At 35.5% G+C, this 19,136-nt stretch overlaps 2 non-coding genes across 2 annotated transcripts; both read right to left on the bottom strand.

The window, feature by feature from the left end:
• Positions 1 to 216: 216 nt before the first annotated feature.
• On the bottom strand, positions 217 to 288 carry TRNAP-CGG (transfer RNA proline (anticodon CGG)). The gene has a single exon. It is a non-coding gene; the product is annotated as a tRNA-Pro (tRNA).
• Positions 289 to 1,366: 1,078 nt separating this feature from the next.
• On the bottom strand, positions 1,367 to 1,438 carry TRNAP-UGG (transfer RNA proline (anticodon UGG)). The gene has a single exon. It is a non-coding gene; the product is annotated as a tRNA-Pro (tRNA).
• Between the last annotated feature and the right edge of the window lie 17,698 nt (positions 1,439 to 19,136).

Raw genomic sequence — 19,136 nt, 5'->3', positions numbered from 1 at the left:
GATTTGCGTAGGATAACGAAAATTAAACACATTTTAGAAGACTATATTTATCCAAAAGAATAGGAAGAATGTCGGCAAACAATGTTTGTGTGCATTTACTTTTCATTTTTTTGAAGAAGGAAAATTTATTTACTTTAGTAGTTTAATTTATACTTCTCAATTTATTACTCTTCCGCTTATAGAATAAAAAAAGGGATAATCATAAGGGGAGAAAATGGGGCATTCCGAGAATCGAACTCGGGACCTCTCGCACCCGAAGCGAGAATCATACCACTAGACCAAATGCCCGATTTTGCTTTAACATCGAAAACATAAATTAATATTAACATTATATGTGACTTTTTTTAATAAAAATATTTCTACAACTTTTTGATCGAGTTGTACAAAACTGATTGCAATATTTACAAAGATATTGCTTCTCTTTAATCAAATGTAGTTAGTGTTTGGATTTTTTGCTATGAAAATTACTCTGCATGATTTATTATGTAGTTTAATTATATATCCATTTTTTTTAATGATTATTCATTCTTATTTTTTACTACAAAGATTTATATGTCCTCTCATAAATTAATATATATCCTTTAGTGTTTAGTTACTTTTTTTAGCTCAAACATAAGTACTATGTTAACCTCTTTTTAGATGTGAAATTTCTTAAACATAGAAACCTTATTGTATTACAAATGACAAAACCATGGAAATAATTTTTGATGGTTATTAATTACTGGTTTGTTCTTATCCATACAACAAGGAGGCAAGAAATAAAGTTGGAAACAAACCACCAAAACCTTAAAAGATGTGGTGGATATATTTTTCTAATTTTTTATATATAAGAAAATTTGATTAATACAACTATAAGGTCGGATACATATGTTACTGTATGTAATTTTTTTTACACCAATCTCTTATTGATATGTAACTAACGGTTACTAATCTATCAAAGATCCGTCGTAATACTGATATATGTAAAAAAAAAAAAAATATTTAGCACTAGATTATACGGTCTTGTACGGATGCACACTGACTTATGTTCAAAGTTGGACACTGTTAAGTTTTATAATATATGTTATTATAAATTTCTTGATACATGACTTTAAAATATACTAACTAATTATAATTAAGTTTTATAATATTTGTTATTATAATTTTCTCAATTCCAAATATGTTTTCATTTATTAATAATTTGTATGAAATAATCATTAAAAATGAGTTCATTTGTATTATATTAGTTTTAAAAATAAAAAAAAACATACAGCACGATGCATAACTGTTTTTAGTTGGTCACGACAAATAAGTTGCGGTAGTCAAAACTAGTTCTTAATCTAATTTTTTTAAGATAATATATTTGTCACAAAAATACACGAAAAACGGGGCATTCCGAGAATCGAACTCGGGACCTCTCGCACCCAAAGCGAGAATCATACCACTAGACCAAATGCCCATATATGTTCTATTTCCAATATTGGAATTTATAAATCGAATTCACATATGAAAATATTATATTTGAATGTTTTAAATTTAGCTAGTGATTTCATATATAGTTATGAAAATTTCCCTTTTGCTGTGATGTGGAAAACATTTCATTTACCAAGTTATCAATATCGTTATCAGATTTGCAACAGTAGATCTTAGATTAACAGAATATATTTTTATTATAATTTAGAAACGAATTATATGCATAAGTTTTGCACTTACTAATGAATGCAGATGATTTTCTTTTATTTTAAAATATTGTTTCATAAACAACGAACTGATCGGGAAATTCTGGTCGCCAAAATTTTTTTCATTGGTAAAAAGCCTTGAGCTAATAAGAAAAGTTTAAAGAAAATGAAACGAAAAAACTTGAAAAACTCCAAAGAAGTATTGAACGTTCTCACATTTTAGTCATAATTTTTATTGTCTATATAGGGTTCTTAATTTTTTTTTATTCGATTTGACTTTTTTACAACATATAGTTGATTCCCTATTGACTTGTCACTTCTTTTGTCTAATTTGGCAAGATTAAGGTTCTGACAATGTATATTTCATTGAAACAAAGAACAATTGGAAATTTGGAAGAAAGAATAAATTAACTGAAATAAAACAAGTAAAGAGAATTACATTTTCTCGATGAAGCTTCATCGACATTGAGAAATCAACAAATGTTCCTTATAATAATCTTTGGAAATTGATCAATTAAGTAGCAGATAAAAATTAAACAAGATCACATGTTGATACGTGCCTTATCGGAAGTATAACACCCGTATTTTTTTTTTCATATAACAATTTTTAAATAATATTTATCTTTCATAAACTTGATAAAACATCAAGTGTTAAACATAACGAGAAATTATAAATATTCTTTAAACATGAAAACTTTGAGGAAGTCTTTCAAAATCTAATAACTCTTTAACAATCACATCCGAGCACTTAGCAATTAGGTTGGGTTCTTTCCTGTTGGTGATTTTATATCATCAAATATTATTTAAGTGTAATAGGATTAAATTTGTTGACCAAAAGTGATCTTGTTGAATATTGAACAAGTTAGGATGGTGTAGGAGTGCACACTTGTTCAAGTTTTTCAAGATTTAAAGTACATTGCTATTTAGGGGCGAAGCCCCTAAACGAACGGGGGTCCGGGGGCAGCGCCCCTGGGAGCGGGGTCCCAGGGGCGGCAGTCCCTGGCGGGGTCCAAGGGGCAGAGCCCCTGGCTAGGATCGAGCTGACCCTTTATTCCATGACATCCGTTTAATGACAGTTTGTTAGTTTTATGACAGTTTCTAACTGTCTGTTGACAGTTTTCAGACAGGATTGATATATCCGTTTTTTGGTCAATATTCTGGTACATGTTGAAGAACATTTTTCATATACATTCTCAGATTTCATTCTCTGAATTTCATCCAATTGAGTGTTCGATCTGTACCATCGAAATACTTCAATTTGATAGTGAATCACGACTTTCAGAGAATCCAAGCAATCTATTCATCCCTTTTTTCTAACATTTCCTTTATTTTACACCAAGAACCAAAAGAATGTTAAATATCAATGAAAGAGAAAGATTAGTGATTACACATATCTACACACTTTTACTACATAATCATATATTGTAACATCATGTTTTCCGTTTTGTGATTCATTTTATTAAATCATTATCTTAGTAACTTAATCTATTAAATAATAAGAAAATTAATGCTAATAAAATGGAAATACTAATAATCATAATTATACATTTTATTCAATAAAAATATTTGTAGAAATAGGTATTTGAAGCTTCTCGGGTATTCATTTGCGGATTTGAAGGCCGATGTTACTTTGAGGGGGAGTTGGTCTAGATCACGAAAGCCCGTTTGGAAACTGAAGTCAAAACATTCAATCCTAACTTTAAGGGGGAGAATGTTAGGTACAAAGTTCTCCTTGGATGTGACTTATCCTATTGTATGTGTAAATGAGTTGAGTCTTTCTTATAAATAGGAAGTGAGTAACTCCCATTATGTAAAACCCATTTGTAAGTGTTAATTTAGTGAGAGAAAATTCAAAACTCACTTGTACTCTAACTATTCTAATGGAGCTTAAACATGTTTATTTATTCCTTGTGTTCTTGATGTTTGTATGATTCACTAGATCTTTACAATTTCGTACATGTCATCATAATCAGGATCAGTACACTTGGTATCAGAGCGGGTGTTCTTGAAGCTCTTAAGAATTGATCCATGATGGCTACATGATTTGAGTGAATCTTCATTGTATTGGGTTCATCTTTGAGAGAGTTTTTGTTCTAGAAATCGAATTTATTCCTTTATTTGATTCAAAATTTGATTTTTCCTCTCTAGAATACTTGTTTGTTTCACTTTCTCTCTCTAGATATTTCATTGGAATTCACTTTCTCTTTCTAGAAAATTTCAAGTTCTTATGATATTCTTCATTTTTCGGATTTGAAAATGAAAGAAACAATTTGTGAAAATTGGTTTGTAGATTATTATCAATGGTCAAGAGAGTGGGCCACTCACGAGGTTAATCAACAACCCATCTGCATCACTTTTCTAGAAGCCCAAAACTTTGAACTTAAATCTGGGCTAATTTATCTTCTTCCCACGTTCATAGGTCTAGAAAACGAAGACCCACATAAATTCCTCAAGGAATTTCATGTAGTTAGTTCAGGAATGAAGCCTCATGCCGCCACAGAAGACCAGATAAAGTTAAGGGCATTCCTCTTTTCGCTTAAAGATTCAACAATGGAATGGTTATATGAACTCCCATCTGGTCCATCACCACTTTGATAGAACTTGCGACGCTATATTTAGAGAAGTATTTTCTAGAAACGTGAGCCTCCAGTCTCAGAAGATAAATCTTTGGGATCAAACAAGGAAAAAAAGAAGCTTTACATACTTACTGGGAAATGTTCAGGAAGCTTCTAGTTCAGTGTCCACAATATGGGATCGGTGATTTTTAGCTCTATAATTGCTTTTATGAAGGCCTGAAATCCATGGAGAGGCGCCTGATAAAGGCTTCCAATGGTGGTTCCTTGGGTGATATGACGCCAACTGAAATCAGAGAACTAATCAAAAAGCTAGCGATCGAGTCTAAACATTCCAGAAATGAAATGAGTGGTATCCATATTAGACAAGGGGAGTCAAGGAAGTCAACAGTGTTCATCTAAAAGCTTAGATATCTGAATTGACGAAAGCAATGTTGATGTTGACTAAAGAAAAAGCAGCTGCAAAGAAACAATGTGGGATTTGCTTGAAGATTGATCATCCAACTGATATGTGTCCATTATTGTAAGAGGACACAGTTGCAGTAAAATCCATTGGGGGCCACCAATAGAATTTTCAGAATAATTATGACCAGAAACAACAATTTCAGTCTCTACCTAGATTTCAACAACTACGAAATTTTCAACAACCGGGTCCTCAACAAAATTTTCAGAATCAGCAGAATTTCCAGCACCAGAATTTTCAGCAGCCTTCATAGCAACATTCTGGCAGCTCTAGTACGACCTTGGAGGATATTGTTAAAAGCTTGGCCACCAGCACTCATGCGTTCCAAAAAGAAACCAGAGAGAGCATCAAAAATCTGGAACAACAAGTGTCTCAACTTGCCACTTCTGTGGGTTGACTGGAATCTCAAGGAAAGTTGTCGGGCCATAATGAGAATAATCTGACGCATAATGTGAGTGCTCTTTCCTTGAGAAGCGGGAAGACATGTGAAGGCCTAAGAACATCTAAACCAGATGAAGCTGAAGAGTACAAAGATGTCTTGGTTGAAGAAGAAAAAGAAATTCTAAGACCACCCAAGCCAATTCTGAAGGAGTACAAGCCACTACCGCCCTTCCCATCGCGATTGAGAAGCACGAAACGCGAGCGTGAGGACGAGGAAATCATGGACACTTTTCGTAAGTTAGAGGTAAATATCCCACTTCTAGATGTTAAAAAACACATTCCTCGTTATGCTAAGTTTTTAAAAGAATTATGTGTTTCAAAGAAAAAAACAAAAATCTAATGAAACAATTAAAGCTGGTGAAAACATTTATGCTATTTTGCAAAAAAGTTTGCCTCCAAAGTGCAAGGATCCGAGCATTTTCTCAGTTCCTTGTAAATTGAGGAACATTAATTTTCCAAAAGCCATGCTTGATCTAGGAGCTTCAGTTAACGTCCTCCCGTTTTCTATTTTTGAAAAATTAAAATCAATCAGGATCGTTGCAAAAGATCGGGACCATCATCCAGTTGGCGGATCATTCAACTGTATACAAAAAAGGTGTACTTGAGAATTTTCTTGTCCAAGTGGGTGAGCTTATTTTCTTGCTGATTTTTATATAATGGACATGGGGAATGTTGATGTGTTTGACAAAAACTCGATTATTTTAGGAAGCCCTTTATGAAAACTTCTAGAACAAAAATTGATGTTTTTGCTGGTACACTTTCAATAGAGTTTGATGAGGAAGTTGTGAACTTTAAAATAAATAATGATCATTTTCTTTCTGAAAATATTTTTGTCAATTATATGGGTACCAACAGTCCTTTGTCTGCGGGCTGCTGTGAGTTTTCTAATATCTCTGTGTAAGAAAAAATTTCAGACATAAATTTACCATACACATTGAAAGGGCTGGGAGAAGATGAGCTTGGGGAAGTGAAGGCGGGGTATCTGATTCCTGTTGAAGAAAAATCAGATAAAAATTTGAAAAGAAACAAGCTTTTGGAAAAAGAAGAGGAAGAGCTGGAATCTGAGAAAGAATCAGATAAGAATCTGAAAAGAAAAATGTTTTTAGGCAAAGAAAAAGAGGAATGGTGATTTCAAATACGAATCTGAAAAGAAGAAAGCTTAAAGGAAAGAAGGAGATTTTTGGGAAAAATAAGAAGATAAGAAATTGGAAGAAGAAATCAAATCAGCTGAAAGACTTATCTAAAGACAATCTGGAGTCTTTCCAGTTTGGTGAAAAGGTTCCAGATCCACCCATATTGCCATATTTGAAGGGATCTGGAGTGACAAGAAAGAGAGTTGAGCTTCAGAGCAGTCACAACCACACCCGTTAGTTAATCTGGTTGGGCAAAGTCGAGTCAACAACTTTAAAAATGGACAGCTTTCCGGAAGGCAACCCGATGAGTAGTTTTTAGTTTTTTTTTACACTTTCAATAAAGAGATGTTCGTAGTTTCAAGCAAGATTGGGAAAATCAAAGGATTGACAAAGTTGCTAAAATTCAGAATTTTTCGTCCACAATAATCGTCAAAATTAGAATTTATGCACATTTATTAGGTATATTCGTTCCTAGCTGCACCATTTTGTTGTTATATTCTTTATGAAACTATTCATTCATCTCTAAGCATTGAGGACAATGCATCACTTTAAGCCTTGGGAGGGGGTTAGTGTAAAATTTTGTATTTTTGTTAAAAATGTTAATTCTTCAGTTTTTAGGTTAAAATTTTTTCATTTTTTTTTTGCATTTTATTTTCTGCATCGCATTTGCATATTTGAAAAATCCAAAAATATTTTATTTTCTATTTTTATTTTTCTACATTCATAAAAAAAACCCGAAAAAGATTTTTATTTCTAGTTATTTTTTATTTTTATTTTTTCATTTTCTGCATATTAAAAAGAATTCCGAACAGTTAAGTTAATTTAAAAAAAAAAATACGAGATGAGGATATTGTTTACATTCGAGATATACATTTACATTCAATAACTACGCGAAAAAGGAAAATGAAAATCTGAAACGATCGGGTTGTTATTGAAAGTGTAGAATCAGTTGTCATAACTAGGGAATCTAAACACTGTATTCTGAGACCCCAACTTTAAATAATAAAAAAGTGGTATACTGAAACGTTTTTATGGGAGGTAATAACAACTTTGGGATGATTTGCTTTTGAATGTTTAAAAAGAGTCTTTATCGACAACTCTGGACCCACACAACACAGACCAATTTATCGGCACGCGTTACCCTTATGGTAACAGAGAGCCCTTATATCAGATCCACACAGTCAAGAAGGAAGAAAATGTACAACTGTCATATACAATACCCAAAATCAAAATTTCAAGTATTTAATCGAAGAAATCTCAAGAAATTAAGAAGTTGATTGAAGAACTCAAGCCAAAAACAAAGATACAAATTTAAGTTCAATCAAATCAGATGTCATCACAAAGTCAAATCTGGAGAATGAAGAACTGTGTGATATGATATTGGTGGCTCTCGAAAAAGTGAAAGCATAGGAGCTGGGGCCCTACGGGTGTGGTCCACTCCTTTAGCGAAAGCTGATTTGCCGTGACGGGTTCTTAAGGATGTGTCGATTCTGGTTATTGACTATCTAGTCTTAATTAGGACATGGGATCCTGGATTGTGTTATTTTCGCTCACAAAGCTAATTAAGGTTTAAATTGTAAATAAAACTATGGTTGGACTATTTGGTTACACCGTTTTCGTGGTCTTCCTCACTTTGGGAGTCTGTGATACATGAAAGGTAGCATGATGGTCATTTAGGTAGTAGTGATTAGAACTCCTTTGATATACAGTATGATCATATAAAAAAGAATAGTGAAGTATTTTAGTTTCATTTGTTATTTTCTTTTTATTCTAAATTCTTTTCGATTATCTACATCTTTCCATTTGTTTATAATGTTTAATCATTTTTCTTACTTGAGGGCAAGTAAGGTTCAAGCTTGGGTATATTTGATAGATGTCATTTATGCATCCTTTAGGGTATTTTTTATTAGCATTTTGAATCATTTTTATGCTTTTTCATGTGTATTAGTTTAAATAATTTCCAGCTGATGTATTTCATAAGAAGTCACGTACTGCTCATGTTTTGGTGTTTATTTTCAGGTAATTTGAATTGGTGTGGGAGTTTGAAAGTCTTTGGAGCACATTTGAAGCACATCTGAAGGCTATTTGGAGCCAAAACGCTAAAAAAAAAGACCATATGCGGGCTATATCTCACCAAAACGAGTCGTTCTTCACTTACAAAATATAATCGGAGGATTTTTGAATTTTTCTGTGGCATTTTAAAATTTCGGCCCTAAAGCACGGACCATGCCTACCTCCTACCTTTATTTTTGGGTATTTTAACATGCGAAGCCCAAGCACGGGCGTGCCACCCAAGCACGGGTCGTGCTTCCCCACATTTTGAGTTTTTTTGATATATTTTGGATTATCAAGTTGCAATGAGTTGGCACAGGCATGCCCCCCCCCCCCCCCCCAAGAACGGGCCGTTCTGACTGCCAAAACCCTTATTTGTTGCCCAGATTACTATATAAATACCAGATACCATCTAAGTCGAAAAAAGAAGAGACGATTCCAGACAACGAAAGACCCTTCTAAAGGCGATTTTTAGCACTTTTCATCACTTTATGGAGATCTGAAGGCTGTGGATCATCTCCCACGTTTAGTTTAGTAAGATTAAGTAGTTTAATGTTTTTTTATTGTTCTAGATCAGATTTTAGTCATGTATGGCTAAACTTTAGTTTTCAGTTCTGCAGACTAGTACTTTTCATGTGATTAGTTTTCAGATCTGATTTTTGTTTTGTGTTTCTATCTAGATTTTTTAGTTTTGTTCTAAGTGAATGTTTAATGTTAATTCTTGTTAGGGTTTTCTCATTCCAGTTAATCAGTTAATAATAGAATCCGTAAGTGTTCTAATTAATTGGTAATAAGTAACAAGTAATAAATCAGTTTCATGTTTGGGATTTGACTTTATTATAAACTGAAAAATCATATCTTTATGCTTCCGAGCTTGTGAAAAGTATTGGATATTGTTGGGAATTTTACGCAAAACTTAATGCAACTTTTTTGATCTTAATTAAGAGCTTGTTTGATTAGACAGTAAAAAGTTAGGGTTAATTGAAGAGCTTGTTTTGATTAACTAATTTAGGTAAAAGAGATTATACTAGAGCTTGTTAGTTTTTCTGAGTACCAGCTTAGATAGAACATGTCTCAAATAATTAGATATAGGTTAGTTGCATGATTAGGAAAGTCGCACCAGAACTGAAAGTGTTTTTATTATTGATTTTTGTTTAATTTAATATCACTAGATTTTTAGTTTTTAGTATATAATTAAAATCCCCCTTCATAATTGTCACACCCCCGAATAAGGACGGCGGAAACGTCCGTGGGCGGATGACGTCATTGTATAGTATCATAACAATTGAATATAAATGGAACATTGCAACCCACACAACATACATTAAGAGATACAAACTTACATTGTTTATATAGTGTATTTGTTCAAGGTTTACACAACATTAATTGAAAAGTAACAATTCCAAAGTGCAAGAAAATCCAATTTCCGATGACTTAAGTACCTGCTTACTGGTTCCATGAGAATACAAGTCATTTTGAAAATCGTTAACAATAAATGTTGGTGAGTTCATAAGCATTTTTGTATGAAAATCGGTTTATATCTGTTATGTTTTAAAAGTGTTGTATTTTTCCAAAAAATCCGATATTTTCTATAATAGTGAATTGTATGTCTTATACCAAAGACAAAATATGTATGTATGCATGTTTCTTTGTATAATCCCAGAAAATCCAATATTTTCTAATGTATGAAAATACGTAGTCTTAAATCCTAAGACCGGAATAGTGATAATAGTATACTGAAAAATTGTATGTAGTTTTATAATGTATAAAACCAGTGGAATGTGAGCTTCCCGTAAACCAAGATAGTATTGTTAATCCCTATGTTAGTTATTATAAGCATGCTTGATATGACTGTATGCCTGTTGCGACGTTCTTCAAGTGTCAGAAATAGGTAACATATTTGTCACCCTAGACTGGCCCATCTAGATGTAGCGAATAGCCCAGGTGTGGGGGTGTCAAACCCCATATAGATCTCTACACAATTATCTCGCTCTCCCTCTAGGAGACACTGGTTATAACACAGGACTTAGAGTGTATGCTAGGTAGGTATCGTGAAGATAGTGTCTCACTAGAGAATTAAACGAATTTACGCAGACTTCGACTCCCTTTTATTATATAATGAAATGAATTCACTAGTGTGAATTCATTACAGGTGTTTTATGACGCACGTTTTACAGGTTACATGACATGTAGTTTATGACACGCATTTTAACAATTTCATGATACATGTTTTATAACATGTGTTTTTGACACGCAAATTATTTTGTCAATAGTTTTTCTTGTAATCTCTTTTGCGAAAACTAGTTATAAAACTTTATATAAGTAGTTAATAATAGTTATGTCTAGTAATATACATAACATTGTTTTCTTGGGTTTTTAAACCATCCAAAAATAGTGATGACAAATCTACGACTATTTTACTAATAAAATTATTTGTAAAAGAAAAATATCAAACTTTGTAGTTTTGTTTGAAACCTTTTTACCGGTTTGTAAATTTGTAACACAAAATATTTTTATTTTGGGTCAACTCTAGTCAATCACGATTTTTATGTAACAAAATGATAACAAACACATGTGTCAAAGTTCTATGCAGTTAACAAATGATATTAACCTTTTTATACAAGAATATGTTCCATGTTCATAACATAATCATAGTGCATGAATTTGTCTAATGGACAAACGCATCTTAACTTATAACAAGTTTATGAAACACGATTTTTAAGTGTGTAAGCATGAATTTATCGACATCAAATGCACAAATCATTCCATAAACAAGTTGGTGCATGCAAATATCCAATGGGTAAACGAAACTCTACTTCTATGCTCCCCCCTCCCCCCCCCCCCCCCCCCCCCCCCCGCGGAAAAGCATGAAAAACACGAAAAACATGAGGGTATGAAGCTCACCTTGATGATTTTGCAAGTTGTAGGAAGGAAAATAGGAGAAATGTCGAGCCTAGACTTGTACACACTTGAAGAGCTTCTCGAAAATCAAGTGTTTCCAAAGATCTACACACGAAAATGTTTGTGTAAACATGGAGTTTTTAACTTAAAGATGTATAAAACACTAGAGGTTTACAAGAAACTTACCAAAAATTCCTAGGACCACTTTAAGAAGTATCACTCCTTGAAAATAGCTCACGATTTCTGGAGGAGCTAGATGAGAGGAATTCTTGAGAGTAAAGTGAGTGAGGAAGTGTTTGGTGTGTGCGTGTGTGTATCTTCGGCCACAAGTTCTTAAGGAGGGAAGAGATGGGCCTTGTCTTGATACATGATGGGTACTATGGTGTCTCACATGGGAGTTTGATGGTTAAACACTTTCCATGCATGGTTATTTGCTAGACAAAAGGATGCAAAGTCATGAGGTGTCAAAATTATTTTTTTTCTAAATCCCCAACCGAAACCTCACAAGGTTTTTGGCCATAGTGGGCTACACAAGGGGGTTTTCGGTCTTGATGGCCCATTAACGGAGGGTTTTCGATTTTGCAAGTGGTTATGGGCTTTTGGGCTTAATTTGGCCCAATGAAAGAGTTTTCTGCCAAAGGAAGGCCCAAGAAGGGATTTTTCAGCCTAGGGTATTTGGGCTGAGAACTCTTAGGCAAAGGCCCAAATTTGATTTTTGTTTAGCTATTGGGTCAAACTTGGGCTTACACGAGATTATTACAACTTGATTCTAAGTGTATGCATGTATGTACATATGACATTGTCATTTTTGAATTTCAATTGTTTAATGCAACAAGGTTACATAGAGGAATTGTTTGTACATGGATCACAATCTCAACCCAAAATTTTCCAGTTGTGACATTAATAATTTATGTATTAGCTAGATTGTGCCTGATGTAAAAAGGCATTGACTTTTAGGCTATGTCCCTGAGGAGTCGACCATGCGTCCTTGTGCTATATTTTTAGTGCAACCAACAGTGATATTTTATTTTCTTAATACGCGAGCGACAACGTTTTAACACCTCTCTAGATAGTTCAAGCATTCGTCGACCTGGATATCATCCATAGAAATCACCGCTGAATCATTAGCTACACACTTTTGTAACTGCGAGACATGGAAAGTGTTGTGGATCTAGTTGAGCTCATAAGGCAAATCCAGCTGGTATGCAACCTTGTCCACCCTGGTGGTAATCCTAATGGGACCAGTAAATCGGGGGCCCATCTTGACCTGCTTTCGTAATCGGATGACACATTTCGAAGGTGATACCTTTAGAAACACCAAGTCCCTCACCTGAAACTCGAGGTACAAACATCGACGGTTTGCATAAGTCTTCTGGTGGATTTACGTGAATTGCAACCTGTTGTGCACCTTTTAAATCAGATCAATAGTCTTGAGTACCACTTTAGTACTCCCCATGACCCAATGTCCGAACTCGCTCTAGCACACTGGGGTCCTGCACCCCCTACTATACAACATCTTAAAAGGTGTTTTCGGTCAATACCACCATGATAATTTTTATTGTGAGAGAACACATCCAGTGGAAGGTAAGTATCCTAACTCCCTCCAAAATCTAACACACATGCCTAGAGCATATATTCGAGTGTCTGAATCGTACGCTCGCTCTTTCCATCAGTATGGGGGTGGTATGTTATGTTGAAGTGAAACTGAGTACCCAACTCCTCATGAAATTTCCTCAAAAACCTTGAGGTAAAACGAACGTCCCGGTCTGAAACCAATGAAACTGGAACCCCGTTCTGAACCACCACCTCCCGAATGTAAATGTCGGCCAACTTCTCCGCCGATATACTCTCGGTAATAGGTATGAAGTGCGCGCTCTTGATTCATCTATCCACAATGACCCAGATAAAATAAACTCCACGCGTCTTCCTTGTAAGCTTCGTGATAAAATTCATGGTGATCTCTTCCCGCTTCCACATGGGAATAGGTAATGGTTGCATCTTGTCGTGTGGTCTCTGATGCTCGACCTTGACTTTCCTGCAAGTCAGTCACCACTCGACAAACCATGCTATTTCCTTTTTTATACAGGGCCACCAATACTTAACTTCAGATCCCTATACATCTTTTAGGCCCCTAGATGGATCGAAAACTTTGACTTATGTGCCTCTTCCAGAATTGTCAGTCTCACTCCACCAGTAGTCGAAACCCAAACTGTACCATACTAAGTTAACAACCCCCGAATGTGTGACATCCCCAATTTCACGGCCAGAAAAGACCGATTTGTTTATGCTTTGTTTTATAAAATCAGATTAATCTTTTGATTAAAAGAGTTGCGGAATTTGTTCCCAGAATAAAATATGATAACCATTTATCAAAACATTTCTCGAAAAGAATGTATTTTCATTAAATAATAAAACCTTGGGATGTCATGTTCGATACAGACCAAAAGCATAAACAATATAAAATAGACCTTACAATAATTATTCAACTACTGATCTATAATCCAAAATCTCTCGTCAAGTCCACCAACTTTTACCCTTGTGCCATTACCTGTAATGAAAAGAAAACTGAGTGGGTCAGGCTTGGGAGCCTGGTGAGCATATAGGGTTTTCAACCCACAATAATATAATTATTATATGTAATCAGCAAACAATCAACCCAATTACCCATCCCCATTATCTCCTTAAGGTTTTACCCTAAGAACCAACTATCCTTCATTCATTTATTCGTAAGGAATTTGGCATGAATTCCATTGCTGCCAAAGCTTATTTATCAAGTACTAAATCCATAGTTATCTGGCGCTAACTCCATAGTCACCAAGGTTCACTTAACAAGCACTAACTCCATAGTCGCCAAGGTTTACTCAACAAGCGCTAACTCCATAGTCGCCAAGGTTTACTCAACAAGCGATAACTCCATAGTCTCCAAGGTTTACTCAACGTGCGCTAACTCCATAGTCGCCAAGGTTTACTCAACGTGCGCTAACTCCATAGTCACCAAGGTTTATACAATAGGCGCTAACTCCATAGTCACCAACTATTCCATCTACCTATGTTCTACCCAACAATTTTGTAGATATAAATACTTGCACAGTTTAAATCATTTAACACCTGTATAAAACTCCAATTTCCATGTCCATCTCAAATAGACAAATAACATATAAACACATAGCACATATTTCATAGCAAATACATCATATTTATGTGTTAGAAGAAAGTAACTACACACTCACACATATAAACAACAATAAACTTAATACACTCAAACCATACTTGTATTATTTATTATCGTGTTTATGAAAGGTAGTATACACTCACTTGATCAGAAGATGATCGGACAGCACTGCGACTTGCAGAAGTTGTATTCTTCGGTAGTTCTGGAAGATCTCCGCAAAAATCGAACTTCTCGCGGGCAAAGCTTCGGCTCGGAAACCGAACTTCTCGGGATCTTCGGGATCTCGTGTAACGCCCGGGTTTTGAGGGCTAAGCATTTTTGTCAATGTAATAGTCTAGGTCAACTATTGTAACTCTCTTTGAAGTAATAAATATGAAATATTTGAGTATTATGTGAATTATGTGTGTTTATGTGTTTATTATTTAATTATAAATGTATAATTAATAAAGAATAAAAATGAGCATCAAAATTAAAGTGTAGGATAATCCTGATATCTCTACATAAAGTTGTAGAATATGTCTCAAGGTTTCCGTACATATAAAGAATGCCGAAATCTGAGCTATAACGAAGAAGTTATGGTCCGCCGAAGTTTTACGGCAAAACCGACACGACACTGGGAGACGTAAATAGTGAATTTACGATAGAAGACTTTTTAACCTTAGAAATCTAAAAAAAAGTCGTAGAATATGTTAAACTAAGAACATCGATAAAAAGAACGCCCAAATCTGACTTCGTATGAAGAAGTTATGATTTTTCTAAGATTCGGCTTAGCAGTGCACGGCCTGAAACTCGAATTTTAGTTCGAGCGGTTTTTGGCTTACGCAACGTAAATGAGAGTTGAAGATCTCATTAATAGGAAATCAACGGTAAAAAGACAGACAAAAACAGAGTCCGTATGTAGAAGTTATTAATTTTACGCAGACGTTTAACAGTATAATCTCCTTGTACTGTTAAATTTAAGATCGGTCGAGAATTAGCTGACGGTGTCAAAATAAAAGTTGTAGATCTTATTATTACCTACGCGTGGATATAAAGAATGTCAAAAATGGAGGTCGTATGTGAAAGTTACGGATTTTAGAAGTCGTAAGTGTGCTGTGCGAAAATGGGTGATGTGGCACAATCTTGGCCATTGCTTTCTCCCCAAGGCTTGCCACCAGATGGTGACATGTGGCACCAAGTTCAGCCACATTTCACCCTATAAATACCACCTCTCCCACCCTCATTTTCTTCACACCTTTCCCATTCTTTCTTCTCTTTACTCTCTCTCTCTAGAACCTCTCTCTAGCCCCGAAATCCCCCGAAAAGCCTAGGGAACCTCCCTAGCACGAGGCGGAAGCCCCGGAGTGCTCGAAGGCTCTGAGAAGAAGAGCTTTTTGGCTCAGGAACGCTGCTCCAAGCAAAGCCCGGTTTTCTATAAAACCCGCTGTAAGTGAGCTACGCCTACGCTATTTTTAATATAACTTTTATTTAATTATAGTAACGTTATTAAGAACTTATAATAAATACTTGGGCTATTATTATGGGTTATATAAGTATTGTTTTGACGCTTATATAATAATAATAATAATAGCTAGACTATTAATTAGTCTCGACGAATAATAAACTAAACTCTAGTGGTAATAACACTAGGTTTCGTCGAAGAAAAATTCTTTTTAAGAAGCGAAGCGCTGTCTGAGTTCGGAATCACCACCTTTTCCGGTGAGTGCATAGTTACTTTCAGCTTACACATAGATATGAAGTATTTTATATAAATTACGTGCTATGTGTGCATATTATCTGAATACTTGCTATCTACATTAGATGAACGTTGTTATACATGTTTTCAATGATTTAAACTGTATATGTCTTTTATATCTACAAAAATGTTGGGGTAAAACATGGGTAGATGTAATAGGTGATGTGTGATAAAATGATGAGAGCCCTCGATGTTTTTGTTGTTGATCCAGTCATCTAGCGGAGTATAGATGACGACCACGGACTCTTCTAGACAGTCCAGTGGAACACTAGCAGGCTCGCAACCTGTAGGTGTTGTGAACGATGTGTTCACCGGTGTACTCCATCCCCCACATGGTTGCCTATTAGGACATTTATTGCTGAGGAATCCCCTTAGCAGTAGTGTTTGTCCCGATGATGATCCTTAGGCTAGGTCCCTTATGATAGGTGTTTAGGGACGTAAAGTGAGGATAACGGGAACGGGTAATCGGGTTATTGTTGATTGATGAAATTAATAAACTTATTTATTGTGGGTTGAAAACCCTATGTGCTCACCAGGCTCCCAAGCCTGACCCACTTAGTTTTATGCATTACAGGTAGTGGCGCATGAGCATAGGTGTGATGTTTTGGACGAGGGATTACGGATATAGGCCTGTAGATATGAAATAATGTAGTAAGGCTTATATTGTACTGTTTATACTTTTGATCTGTACGAACATGACATCCCGAGTCTTTTAATGAAATACATTTCTATGGAAATGCTTTTGATAAATCTTTATCATATTATTGTTTTGGGACAAATTCCGCAACCCTTTTATTAAAAGATAACTCTGATTTTGAAATAAAGTATAAACAAAACCGGTCTTTTCTGGCCGTGATTTTGGGGATGTCACATCTCGGGACTTGCTTCGGGACTCGTGGATATTACCGGGGCTTCGGGGTACTTCTGGCACGCAAATCGAGGTAAAACGGGAGAGAGAAGAGAGAAAATAGCAACCCTAAACGGCTGGCCCTTCAAATCTATTTATAGGGCAAATTTGGCCCTTGCCACGCCGTGGCAACCTTTTTCCACGTCGTGGGCTTGGTCGTCACTGCATGCGTCATCCCAAGTTGCATCTGGGGGCCTCCCGGAGGTGTCAGGACACTTGCCACGTCGTGGCACTGCTTGCCACGTCGTGGTCTCTGACAGTTTTGGGGTTTCGCGCCCCGAACTTCAGAAATTCATAACTTTCGCATACAAACTCCGTTTTTGACGTTCTTTATATCGCCGCGAAGGTGAGATTATGCTCTATAACTCTCGTTTAGACTCCATTGGCTAATTTTGACTTTATTTTTAATATATTATAAGTATATTACTTATATATTATCTATAGTAGGCCGGGACAGGAAAACTCCGTTCGAAATTCATAACTCCTTCATCTGAACTCTGTTTTCATCTGTCTTTTTATCGTTGGACTACTATCGAAGAAATCTTTGACTCTCGTTTAGATCACTAAGGCTAGATATCTATCTACCTTAAATTCACTATTTACGTCGCGCTGGGTCACGCTAGGTCGTGTCAGTTCTATCGCGAAACTTCGACAGGTCATAACTTCTTCGTTATAACTCGGATTTTGGCGTTCTTTATATGCACGAAAACCTTGTGACATATACTAAAACTTGGTTAATATTAATACTTCTAAATAATCTTCCATCAAAAAGTCATTTTTGATGCTTATCGTCTCTAAATTGACTAGCCCGGATCTACGGGCGTTACAATTATCTCCCCCTTAGGATGATTACGTCTCGGAATCATCAACGAAATAGGATTTGTATACTGACTCCATAAGTTATCTCTGCATTCTAAGTAATAACCTTGATGCTCAACCCTGCATCTGCTCTTCGTACTACGTTGGACTTTAGATCGACATCTTTAAGTTACAAAATAAATCCTTATTGTGGACTCCTTCTTCTTCTAAGGATAAATACATTCATTTATCTATTGTAACAAACCGATGGGTCGTGTCCCGATGACCTCTTATTGTAGTCGGACTCAATTGATATGACCACTAGGGTCGTGTCCCGATGACCTATTAGAGGCATAATCTAGGGTGAACTTGAACACCCATGTAATCGTTTCAAGTAATAAAATAAAACCTTCGTTTTGTTATCTAATGTGTTGAATGATTGTGTGATTTGCTACATGGTGACTTGGGAAACTGCGGGACAATACTTGGGACGAGTATGAGTAGGTGTGAATGGTAGTAGAGGCCTATAATACCGGAAGCACATGACTCACACTTGGATCAGGGAAAGTCACAAGGTTACCAAGAAGCCAGTAATTGATTTCGTTTTATTCAAGTATGCCGTTACCATTGTTTCGGTAATGACTAAGAAGATTGTTGTTATCCCAACCCTAGTGGTCATGTCACATTGAGTCCGACTACGATGAGTAGGTTACGTGGTTTAGAGAACCAAGTTTGATGTAGCGTCCGAATTTAACCAAACAACTGAAATCAAAGCGACCAATAGAAGTATCGGCTCGACGCTAAAGAAGTTGGTAGCTAGAAATGCTACATGTTAAAGTGTGATTATATCACATTAGAACGTGAAGGAAGGCATAGTTTATTTCAGAATTTAACTCTAAAAGACCTAAGTCTAAACGAGCATCACATGATGATACGTCGTAATCTGGAGTCTAACCTGAAGAAGATAGCAGGTGCACAATTAAGTACTACTTACAGACAATAAGTCTAAAAGATAGACTCGAAGAAATAAAGAAGTTATAATTATTACCTAGGATGAAGAGATGACGTATGGAGTCATTATACGAGCCCTGTTTCGTTGATGATTCTGGGACGTAATCATCCTAAGGGGGAGATAATTGTAACGCCCGCGGATCCGGGCTAGTCAATTTAGAGGCAATAGGGGTCGAAAATGAATTTTCGACAAAAGATTATTTAGAATAAATAATCTTAACCAAATTTTAGAATATGTCACAAGGTTTCCGTACATATAAAGAACGCCGAAATCCGAGTTATAACGAAGAAG

Source organism: Lactuca saligna, chromosome 7, assembly GCF_052625555.1.
Source record: "Lactuca saligna cultivar CGN05327 chromosome 7, ASM5262555v1, whole genome shotgun sequence".
Taxonomy (NCBI): Eukaryota; Viridiplantae; Streptophyta; class Magnoliopsida; order Asterales; family Asteraceae; genus Lactuca; species Lactuca saligna.
The sequence above is the reverse complement of the archived record's forward strand: the minus strand, read 5'-3'. Positions and strand labels throughout refer to the sequence as shown.